This window comes from Ptychodera flava, chromosome 5 (genome assembly GCF_041260155.1).
Source record: "Ptychodera flava strain L36383 chromosome 5, AS_Pfla_20210202, whole genome shotgun sequence".
Lineage (NCBI taxonomy): Eukaryota > Metazoa > Hemichordata > Enteropneusta > Ptychoderidae > Ptychodera > Ptychodera flava.
Window position 1 is genome coordinate 11502318 of NC_091932.1, and position 12613 is coordinate 11514930.

The following is a 12613-nucleotide window of genomic DNA, read 5'->3' on the forward strand; positions in this document are numbered from 1 at the left end:
CACCGTTTAATTACGGTAAACATTTAAATTTTAAAAAAATCGGGTTTAATATAGTACCTGAAATAAATGGATTCAACTTCGCCGACTCAGCAAACGGAAACGACGACGGGGCCCACACCGCAAACGGAAACGACTCCGACACAGCGCAACATAGAGAAAGTGACGTTACCGACGAAGCATCCAGGGAGAGTTGCTGCGGGCAAGAAATTAGCGGAATGGAACAGGCAAAACAGGGAGAAGAAACTAAAAGCAATGGAGGGGAATGGGGGAGCGATGCGGTAGCGAGACCTACCGCCTACAATGAAAGAACAGTGTGATATAATTCACGCTGGTATAATAAATGTTATCTTGTTTTAGGAATTGTGGGAGTTTCATTGACTGCATTAGGGCTATATTGGGGCGTGCTCGACATATTTGTCCCGTTCGGAAAGATCCTCCCCAGAAAGCGAAAAAAACAGAGCACGTAGCAGCTCCCTCCAGAACAGTTCCGACAGGGTTCCGAGGGGAGGGGAGGGGGAGGGGGAGGGGAGGGAGGATTCCAGCTCCTCTACATTGTATGAGATGGATTAACTCCCCATATTTTTTATTTTTATTTTTATTTTATATACTAGTCAGCAATCATGGATATTAAAACAGTTGTAAACACAATGTACGATGGTATTGTAATCGCAGGACTTGCGATGGGATATCTTATGATCTCCAGCAAATTTCTGAAAATAGAGGTTGGCGATCCAAGTCGACCAAATTTGACTCGATTGGCAAAATTAGGTGGTGCGACTGCTGCTGCGGTTGCGACCAAAGATCTCCTTGAACAGAAAAATATTATTCCTGCAGAACCTTATACTTCGTAATAATAATATTCATCGAACATTTATACTTAGTAATATATACATACAACGTACAACGATGATCATTTGGATTGAAAGTCAAACAGGTGAACCTGTTACTGTTAATTTTTACCCTTGTATTGACACGACACAGTTTACGAAGATAAGACTGCTAGAGTGCGGACTATATAATTCATGGCATAACATAACATCGACAAATAATGTACTAAAATATCAAGAAGGTGACCAACCAAAGAAGACTAAATCAATACGTCCAGGTAACTACAATATCGATACGTTAAACAAAGCAATCGGGTTGAAGCAAAAATTAATTTTGAAAAACATCTGCCGACAAACCACGTTTATCTAACTTTGGCTAAAGATATTAAAGTCTATTTCAATGCCACAGGTAGCTTCGCCAACGTCGTCGGCTTTTCAGATAAACCTGAGAACAACCCAGTTATAAAAGTACTATGAGTCCGAAGAAAGTGGATTTCTTAACAGTCACTAAATATATAGTTCATTCAGATGTAGTCGATGTTACTGGAAATTATGTTTCATTTGGTTCGGGTGAATACATACAGGGGAAAGTATCGAACTGTTTACAAATACTTCCCATCCGGGATACGAGAGAAATAAGTGAAAAGGTTACTTACGATTTTAAAAACGGAGCAATTTCTATGCCATTGAGAAAAGGGGGAGATTACATGAATTCAATTCGTATCTGGATAACGGATCAGGATGGAAACATGATCGATTTCAATAACTGGCCAATTAGCTTTTGTATTGAATTATTGTAGTCCCGAAGCGGGGCCGGTGTAACCCTATCGGAAGATAAACCATCCCACGACCAATCCTCCAGCAATATATATCATTTCATATTTCTTTTGCTCAGGACTGGGTTGATAATAATCTGAGAATTGAACTGCTTCGCCTTCGGAACGACCTGATGCATAGTTGGCTTGCGCCGCTGCTTCTTCAAGGATTTCTGCATCTGTATCTCTTAACTCAGCTGCAGCATGTGCGTCCTTTGCCTGATTTTCTCTTTCCCAGTCAGCCTGTAGTAATCTTTTTTCTGACCAGACGTTGCGATCATGTTCAAATTTTTCTAATGCTTTATCATGTCGGACCTTCTCTTCAATAAGAGCCTCACCATTCCCAGAAAGCTTTTGTCCGATAATATTTCCTCCTGTGAATGCCGTTGCATTTAATACAGCACCGAGAACTGTCATTCCTATAGCTGAAGCCATGATTGTGTATGTATATTACAAGGTATTATTTATTTTTCACTGTATATAGGTCCTAATCATGTCTGATCCAAGTGGCTTCGGTCTAGGTACAATTCGTATGCAAAATCTTGAGCTTGAAGATCTGAGTGATGTTAAAGTTAACAATAATACTAAGATGGCTGCTAATCATAATAAGGATTACGTCCTTCGTTATAAAGACCGCGAAAAATATTTCGTTTTAGCCAATGCCGCGGCGCCACCCCACGAACATGCTGTAGAATTTTCCGAACTTAAAGACATTGATGAAACTGTAATTGACGCCACAAAGGCTTCGAATGATCCTACTCCTTTTGCTCTGACATGGGATTCGGCTAGTCAGAAATTCATGCCTTATAATGTGCCGCGTAACATCTTAGATATATTGGATAGTGAAATTGCAGGAGGTGTTGCTGAACCACCAGGAACTCCGAATGTGATTTATTTTGATAGCAATGTAAACAAATATAAATTGTTAGATTTTCGTAGTTGGCTTACTCCTACGAATCCATACATTGCACTTCTTGGTATACCGATTCACCTTAAAATTAGTCCTCTTAATACAATAATGAAGGCAGATAATACACTAAGAAGGTGGATAAACGAGGGGGAGAATTATTGCTCGTATACAGCTAGCGGAGTTCCAGTAAGATTATTTTGGGACACAACTTTAAAGAAACTGGGTCTGAAAAGTGTCGGTGATGAGGCAGCTGAATTAACTTTACAGACAGTAAATCAACAGATGACTGATAATATGAAAATACTTCAACATGGTACAGTTCTCATTAGATGTGTAAAGTTAGCTACTGGAGATGAATTTGACGATTTGGTTGGATATTATGCTATGAAAACAGATAACAGAACAACTTGTGATATTATCATAAGTATTGATAAAGATCGGGAGGGGAAATGAGTATTGAATGTTTTGTTGGTGGGAATAGAATAGAGAACGACTTAGGAACTACATTTGTACGTAGAGATAAAAGAGTGAACACTTTAGATATCAGTACCATTCATCTGAAACGTCTCATATTATTTGAAGTAATGGTCTTCCGTCACATTTTAAGTTCAGAGGAAATTACTAAAATTTTATCTATCAGGTGAACAAGTTCGCACCGATAGGAACTTCGTGTTCAACATCAGCTAGACTCCGCGACTGACTGACAACGTGGGGTAAAAAAAGCTCCTTATATAGGCTAGTTTGATGGTGATGACTCACACGGAATTCCCGTACATGTATAAACATGTTGTGTGTGACTCAGCAGGGAATTTCGCGCTTAGTTCAGGACAATGCACTGCTGCGCCAAACCCCTGTTGCGCGTGCGTGAGTTCATATATAGGTCAGGGTCACACTTTAGTTACATGGATGGTTAATTTTTCCTTCGCTTCATGTAGATAAATGAATAAAATGGGGTGTAAAATTCTTATTAATCACAGTTGACCCACCTTTATTTTACTACTGAGATCCATTTGTCAACAATATTACTGTAATGCACTTCACATGTATACTGGTTGTATTCACTAGCTGAATACTGGGTATTTCAATAAACTCTAGATAGTAGAACAAAAATACAGTTAATACACTGAACATTTTGACACTGAAAAAAATCAACAATATTTACAGCTACTGTCAATTTCAAAACATTGTATTTAACAAAGAATGTTTGAATGTTTTTGTCATTGTTGAAAAAATTGCTTTGATTCTACTTGACAAAAATTGTTGTCAAAGAAACCTTTGAAAAACAAAACTGATGTCAGGACGGCGGAAAAATCCCATACCCCTGGCATTTCCTCCAGCTCTCCCCCCGCCTAAAATCGATGGTCAACCCCTTACCTCGCAACTTAAATCACGGTCCCTCCACAAATTTTGTCGAGGGACCGTGCTTAAATCTACATCTTGCCGTGTACACATACATGAAATTGGCATAAAATGAAATACAAAACAAAAGAATTACAAGATTGAAAAACTTGGCCAGAAAGAGATGAAATAAGCCATCGCAAAATTACATTTAATAAACTTTCACCAACAAAGGAATCATCGGAAAATCGTGCTTCTACTCCTCCTCAAAGATACACAGGTTGATTCTCCTGAAAAGCGAAATTTGTGGCCACCCGAATTATGGAACCATAGATTCTACCTCAATTGTATGTGGGAAGGGCCAAAGGTATATTCACTGTATATTTACCTACAAGGTTCACGGCCTCCGTGACAATACCGGGTCAGACACGATGTCAACAAAGTTACATTTGACGATACGTCAAACAGGGTCACCAGCTGTTTGCGGATGGAGGAGTCGTGGTCTCGACGATCAACATGCGGGACTGATTCAATGGTGTGATTTCTTACCAGGCGACGTAAGTTATTCCGTACCAAACGGCATTATATATATGTTAGGAGCTTTTCACAATATTTCTGCCGTGACTGAAATAGTCCTGAGCTGAAACGTTTGCCAGACTTGTTCGAAATAGCCCTACATGGCATGGCAGAGCCCTATACTTCGTATATATGAGCTGCAGTTCTCTGCGCCTACGCGTCCCATAGATGTGTAACACGTAAGAAGAACTTACCTTCGTCGTGTATCGAACTACAAACGACTGTGAGTGCGACTGACAACGCGGCGTCGAAGCGAACTCGAATCTTGTGACAACAATACGAACACGACCTTGAACACAAAAGAACACACTAGACACCCTAGCTACCCAGTGAAAGAACAAACTTCTAGTGGGACAACATAGTCATACATACAATTTATCAATTATTCCATACAATTTTATCCACTGAAGATGAATTTTAGGCGACTAATGAAAGTATGGCAATCTTTCGAAACAGAGCGCTACAGGATGAGGGATTATCCTTGGAACGATTTCATGCAAAATATGCTATAAAGCAACTCAGAGAAACGGCGTGAGACACCAAGATATTGAACCAATCAATTCGATCTGAGATCATACAAGAACTATTATTTTACACTTTGTTTTGAAATTTATTTATCACAAGTCCTAATCAGGATTTAAAAAAGAAAAAAAATCATTATGAATATATTTTTATTTATGATATAGCTATAGACGAAAGGTGCCAGATCAAAATCACAGAAGTGTGACTTTTATAAACTTTGGCCAAAAATATTGAATTCGAAATGTCTTTTTTTTTTATTTTTTGAAATTGGTATATTACTTTATATCACACACACATTAACTATATAATTGTTATAGCTTAGTTTCGCGATGACTAGGATGCATCTCTCTCTCTCTCTCTCTCTCTCTCTCTCTCTCTCTCTCTCTCTCTCTCTCTCTCTCTCTCTCAAATAGTATAACAGACAATACAACTTCTTCAAGAGAAGGAACATGCCGCGTGACGTGTGTGTAGTTGGAGCAGGAGTGGTGGGACTTGCGTCGGCTGTTAACATCCTGGAGAATATTCCAGATGTAAGGGTAACCATAATCGCAGACAAGTTTTCACCAAATACAACCGCTGATGGCGCTGCAGGAGATTGGTGGCCATATACTCTTGGAAACACACCTGAATATCTACAAAGGTATGGATGTGTTACATGTGGTGGCCTATCCTTGAAATTACTCCGAAATAGGACCTCATTTGATACATTGTTTTATACTAAAACTTTCCAATATTGCACTTGCCAATTAAAGCTGAATTGTAGCTGTTTTTGATGAATTTTTCATTTCCCGTGTGCATACCATATATTTAAAACATTTTGAAATCGAAAAGATCCCTTCTGGGCAGAGTTTTCGTTATCTATCACAGTCAGTTGTAAGAACGACTGTTTTCACCGCCCTTACTCCAGATTGCGAGTGGTGAGGTAATCTAAGCTTACTGACACAGGATTGTTGGATTGTGATTAACAAAATCAATTTTTACGATACTACCAGTACTGTCATCTATGTCCTGACACAACGAAACATTTTCGGAGCTTCACATTGATATAAACAAAACTGTGCATCATTTTGTGTATTATTCTACAGCCATAGCAAATGTATCGCATTTGCATGCCAAGCATTGAGCCTGAGAGAAAGCTTTGTTGTAAAAAGAAAAAAATCATCCGATCGATCGATCCGATGGGGACTAGATGTATTTATAACACGCCACATGCTCATTCCGTGTCGCGATTCGCCAGAATACGTCACGTGACGAGAAAATAGATACGTCTAGTCCCCATCAGAGGGTATTTTTTCAAAAGCTATTTACCTAGGAAATAGTTCTTACCAAATTTGGGAAAATGCCCGGTCACGTGACCGCAGTGTCGTCTGCAGCTTTGCAACAATGGTGACTGGAACGTGATCTGCGTCCGGGATAGGTAACGACACATTCTCTGAAACAGATTTTCCAACATTGTCCAACATTCCAACAGCGTAGGAACTTGAAAAGCTCATCGACGGAAAAGATTAAAGTGCAACTAAGGATGTCGCTAGGTATGCTTGGAATATTTTTTGAAAGAAGTTGTACCACGTACAACTTAAACCGCCGTGAAACATCGCGCAGTAAACTTGTCACAATGGATTGTTGCGGTGCAAAATATCAAAACACATTAAAACTGTACAGCAATACAACATGAGCATGTGGTGTGTTATAAAACACCTATAGCCTGGTCTTTATTCGGGCTGCCAGAGAGCTCGTCTATTATCCCTACGGCCTCGGGGAATAGCGATGTGTTTCTGGTAACACACGGACCCTTCGGGTATAAACGGGCGCTATAGCCGTCATGACCAGGCAATAGGTGTTTACTATTTTCTCGTCACGTGACGTATTCTGGCGAATCGCGACACAGAATGAGCATGTGGCGTGTTATAAATATATATATACAGAATGTTTTTGGCGTACGTGTTTCAATGATGCCGGTAAATACCACACAAATTCCACGGCCCCGTTTATAGTAGTTAAACAGTATAATAAAATTTCAACGTCGAAACGCATTCGAATTCGAACACCTGAAATTGCAAATCATCGATGAGCCACGCGAAAAAGTAATATCACAACAGCCATGTGATGTAACTGATATTCCATGATATTTGCACAGGAGTTGCTATTTGCTGCAGTCTAGTGATGCCTAACGGTCGTTACTATGGTTACCCTGAACCTTTGACCGTGATATCAGAATACACCAAGCAAAATTACGTCATCCTTCTCAATGTCCACCCCCTTCCAGCTAACCCACCCTTTCACACAAATTAAAGAAATTTTCATTGATATTTGGCACGATTTTCGAATGATTTTTGTCGATTTTCTGTATTTTATGTAGAATAGTTGAATTTTGAGTTTTGTAGTTGAATGTATTTTAATGATTTTATTAGTATCTCTGTAAGTATTCTAGATGCGTTAATGTTAGTCTGTAATTTTGTAGGTGCACGAATAATGAATGACTTTATGCTAACTTGTAAAATATGTGATTTCTGCGTATTTTAACCACACTGCCTTACGATTAATGTATTTTTTTTATTTTAAGTAGATTGCAATTGTCAACTATCGCCATGCTTCGTCACTCGTTTTGACCAGCGAGGACGCTGGTTATAAAAAAGGTGGGAGAGTGTAACGCCCCTCCCTGTAGAGATTGTATCTTGAAGCGTCCCTCACGTGGCCAAGGCGTGTGAAGTTCATTGACTCAGATCGTACGAGAAGCAGATAAGAGATAGTGTGATAGTTTAATTAATTATTGGTTAAGATTTCATTGAGAACAATCGAGAATGGGATATTCCATGGTGTGATCTTATTTAATCTTAAGAAACAATCAAAGACTGGCGGGAAAATTACCACGTGATGACTTTTGTAATTATATAAGTTTGAAGAAGTATTTAACTTTGTAGAGAGCTTAGACTAGGACTTGAGATCAGACCGTTGACAGTGAACGTTACGGTCGCCATCTTGCAATAAAGTACAAGGCTGTGTTAAATCTACATCTTGGTGTGTCAGCTTCAGTTACTGAAAGCATTACGATCCAGACTGGTACCTCTCAACTCGTAATTCCCCTAACTACGAGCGCAACACATTGACATAGCATGTAGAAGTGAGCTTGAGCTGGACACGTTTCTCGCAGCATGTTCTATCAACAGAACGAGAACAACCATGTATGAATGTTTACTGCAGTACTTCATATGTACCTTCAGTCACATTTCATACCCTATCCAACATGACAACACTTTATCCCTTGATATGTTTGTTTCAACAGCATGCAACTATTCAGCATGATTGGGTTGGATTAAGGCCAGGAAGGCCTTGTGTACGACTCGAATCAGAAATCAGGAAAATAAATGGCAAAGAGACAAAGGTGAGTCCGCCATGAGATGACTGGTACAGTTACACCATCAACGTCTGTCTGTCTGTCTGTTTGTCTGTCTGTCTGTCTGCCTCTCTCTCTCTCTCTCTCTCTCTCTCTCTCTCTCTCTCTCTCTCTCTCTCTCTCTCTCTCTCTCTCTCTCTCTCCCTCTCTCTCAGAATCATTCTATAAAAGACAGTATCGTCTGCTTGACATTTGCTGCTGCCGACAGGAGAAATTTCATTCGCTACGATTATTATTGCAGCTTATGGATAGAACCTCGAAAATACACTAATTTTTATGGTGTCCATCACTATGAAATATTCGGAAATAGACTTATTGATACACATTAAATGGACGTAACGTCAGTTAAAATCAGTCCTACTCGAAGTTTTCAGATGCGACTGCATCGAAACATCCCTTGAAATAACTGTCGTCAGAATTGGTGATTTGATTCAAAGCAGTACGTTATGCAGTTCGTAGGGTCAATGATTCAGCGTTATTTCGTCGTTGGGAAGGATATAGTTCATCTTATTCAGCCATGATAATAATTGATATTCGAAATTCTTACAATATTCCCGTTTTTCCAGCCTAACCATGAAATAAACAGTACCGAATAATGCTCTTTCGTAGAACATAGTGTTCGCTTTTGGGAAAATGAATATTATCCGTTATATTATAATTACTCATCATAAGTTAATTAGCTAATCAATGCGCTTTGCATAAATGCATACTTTTATTATGAAAATTTAATGCAAACAAAGTTAATTAAGTTAATTAATGACAAACAAAATTAACAGAAGCACGATTCTGTATTGATTTTATGTGTAACACGCTTGGAACTAATTTGGGATAATTGGATCTTTATATTTTTCAAATTTCTCAAAAGTGTTAGGTACCTATTGCTGAATGTTCGGTTATTACAAATTACTCATAAAAACAAGTGTGTAACTTATAAAGAAAAGCAGATACGGTTACATTTACAGATTAAATCGACATTATTTCACTATCCAATATTCGAAATTAGTTTCAATCGTGTTTTTGTGTATATTGAACAAAAAATGACAAATAAACACACATACATGCAAATAAACAAATAAATAAATAAATAGCATGCCCCCTGTGATCAGATCATAACTCAACGCAATGCGTGAGAAATGGAGTGCACGTGACAGTGGGTCAAACAATAGATCAAACCAGGTCAAGGCAGACCGTCCATGCAGCTGACAATGATATGGTAATATATGCAAAATGCAAGGTTTCACAAGCTATCCTCAAGTTTCGTTCCAAGCGTAAAGCTTTTATCCAACTTTCAGTCCATGCGTAAAGCTTTCATGTCTGCCTTCTCCAGACTTCCAGATCTAACCATGCACCTCCATACCCCGTATCAACTGACCGACTTAAGAACTGTCAGATCTAATTGTGCACCTCGTATCAACTTACGGATTTGCTTACTTGCATACTTCCACAACTAACTATACGCCCCCCCCCCCCTCCCCTGTATTAGTCTTACGACCCAGACTTTCAGAACTAACCATGTACCCCTTTGTATCAACTTATGGACTTAAGAACTATATCATGCTAACTATGCACCTCCTGTATCAACTTACGGACAATACTTATGAACTTTTAAATCTAACTTTGCATTGGATCAGTATCACGACAGGGTTTTTACAAACATATCTGACCGGGCAGAATTTGAAAGTACAGTGGGGAGAACACGCGAGAGGCTGAGGGGGAAAGCGTCAGAGGGGCTGTCCCCTATCTTGCATCGAAAATTTGAGAAATTGATGTGTGCAGTGGTGCAGTCTGGTGCAATCTCACAAGTGTTTTTAATTTAAATTTTTACAAAGTAAAACTGTTCGAACACCCAAAGGGGAGAGCACTGGTTATGGCGTGAGGTTTTATATCTGTACTTTGTTGTCACTTTGAATTTCATATTGTTGGTTTCCCCCTTTTCAACCCTCATGAGATAACGGATGATAATCTGGCAGGGTATATCAGGATTTGAAAGGTCTTTACTATTGCTGTATTATTGTAAATTTTACAAATACATGTATTGGTATTTAACTTTTTAAGTTTGGGTGTCATCTCAAATTGATGGGGGGGGGGGTTACTCGATATTTCGGAGTTTCCGATGAAATTACTCCGAACTCCCGGCCCCCGCCCGGCCGTAAATAACGACGGCTCCCTAGACTGGACTCTGGGTCGTTCGGCTTTTCTCGGCAGCAGTTTTTGGCTGACCAAGTGACTGGTTTACCTCCTTGCAAACTTGAACGACCTCAAGTGTTATAAACGGTCTTGCCGTTTGTTATCATAAAGGACTGGTCAGTTTCTTCGCAGTGGATTATTTTTTGCCGACGTCAAAAGTGGCTGACCCCCTCCCCCATTCAAACTTTTCGAAAACAGGATGATCCCCCCTCCCTATTCCATCTTTTGAAAACAGGGTGACCTCCTGCGCAAAACAAAGGTAAAACAAAAGGTGGAGTGTAAATTGAATAATTCAGTTTATATGTATGTATTCCAACTCCCTTTATGCATAACCAGATGTTCAGAACTGGTGGAAGAAAAATTTGATTGTGAAATATTAGTGCATGTTGCTTTCTAATACTGAATTCTCATAGAGAAAACAGAAAAGTATCAGGAATTTGTCATGCTTTTCATATGAACTGCAGATTTCATAATGATTAGTACACTTTGCAAAACAGACTTTCAATTTACAGACATCAAGATATTTCTGACATATATCTGTGATATATTAATTTACTGCGCCCGAAGGGCGCGCCGAAAAATATTTAACATCCAGATATCTCTGATATATATATCTGATATATGAAAGTCATGCAGCTGAAGGGCATGCTGAAAAATATGTTTGATATTTTAAAGAAATGTGCCCGAAGGGCGCGCCGAAAAATTTTAAACATACAGATATCTCAGATATATATATGTCTGATATATTAAAGTTTTGCACTAGGACGGGGCTCTGAAAAATATGTCTTATTATTAAAGTTACGCGCCCGAAGGGCGCGCCGAAAAATGCAACTGAATGATGAAATTTGTGGCTGGCACAATGCATTTTATGCAAGTATAAGCCCGTGTCGAAATTGAAAAACACACTGACCCTGACCCCTATTGGGCATTTCAAAAACATGGTGACCCCCCATCACCAAAGTCAAAAACAGGGTGACCCCCATGAATCCACCGCCCCCTCCAGGCCGAAGAAACTGACCAGTCCCTAATCTAGACTTGGTTCAAGTCTGTGATGTGTGAATTATTGAGTCGGGTAAACGCAATGATTTATGTTCTGTTTTCATGTGAAATGCGTGGGGGGGGGGGGTGCACGCGATGAGGGGTGAACGCTATACAGGGAGTTTCTCCAGGAATCCGTTAGAAACTAACTCACTACTGCGCAGAGTCAGGAGTCTAGTCATAAGCGTACAACGTAAGCAAATATTGATAAGGACTACCAACAATCTATGCAATAGCCTACCAGTATCAACAGTGACAGTCTACTTAATTTTACTCCTTCAAGTTATTGTGTTTTGATAACTTTATGCTCAGACTTGGAGCAAGGCTAGTACGTAAGTTGATAATGGGGATGCAAAGTTAGATCTAAAAGTTCATAAGTATGGTAGTCCGTAGTTGATACAGGAGGTGCATAGCTACTCCTGGTAGTTCTTAGTCCATAGGTTGATACAAAGGGGTGCATATAGTTCTGAAAGTTCGTGAGTAAGTAGTTCAGAAGTAAGTTCGTAAGTTCGTAAATTCGTAAGTAAGTTCGTAAGTAAGTTCGTAAGTAAGTAAGTAAGTAAGTACGTAATTACGTACGTAAGTTGATACAGTGGGTACATAGTTAGATCTGAAAGTCTGTTTCGTAAGACTAATACGGAGGAGGCGCATAGTTAGTTGTGAAAGTATGTCAGTAAACAAATTCGTAAGTTGATACGAGGTGCACAATTAGATCTGACAGTTCGTAAGTCGGTCCGTAAGTTGATATGGGGATATGGAGGTGCATAGTTAGATCTGGAAGTCTGGAGAAGGCAGTCATGAAAGCTTTACGCTTGGACTGAAAGTTGGAGGAGAGCTTGTGAAACCTTTGCATTTTGCATATATTACCATATCATTGTCAGCTGCATGGACGGTCTGCTTTGACCTGGTTTGATCTATCCTTTGACCCACTGTCACGTGCACACTATTTTTCACGCATTGCGTAGAGTTATGATCCGATCACACAGGACTCATGCTGTTATCTTTT

The 12613-nt window shown here is 39.4% G+C and overlaps 1 protein-coding gene across 1 annotated transcript in view; it reads right to left on the reverse strand.

The window, feature by feature from the left end:
• LOC139133008 (D-aspartate oxidase-like) overlaps positions 1-4745 on the reverse strand; it is a 36339-nt gene extending 31594 nt beyond the window's left edge. The window contains exon 1 of the mRNA XM_070699352.1: positions 4661-4745. The gene's annotated coding sequence lies outside the window, so the exon portion shown is untranslated. The remainder of the gene's footprint in view (positions 1-4660) is intronic.
• Positions 4746-12613: the final 7868 nt, after the last annotated feature.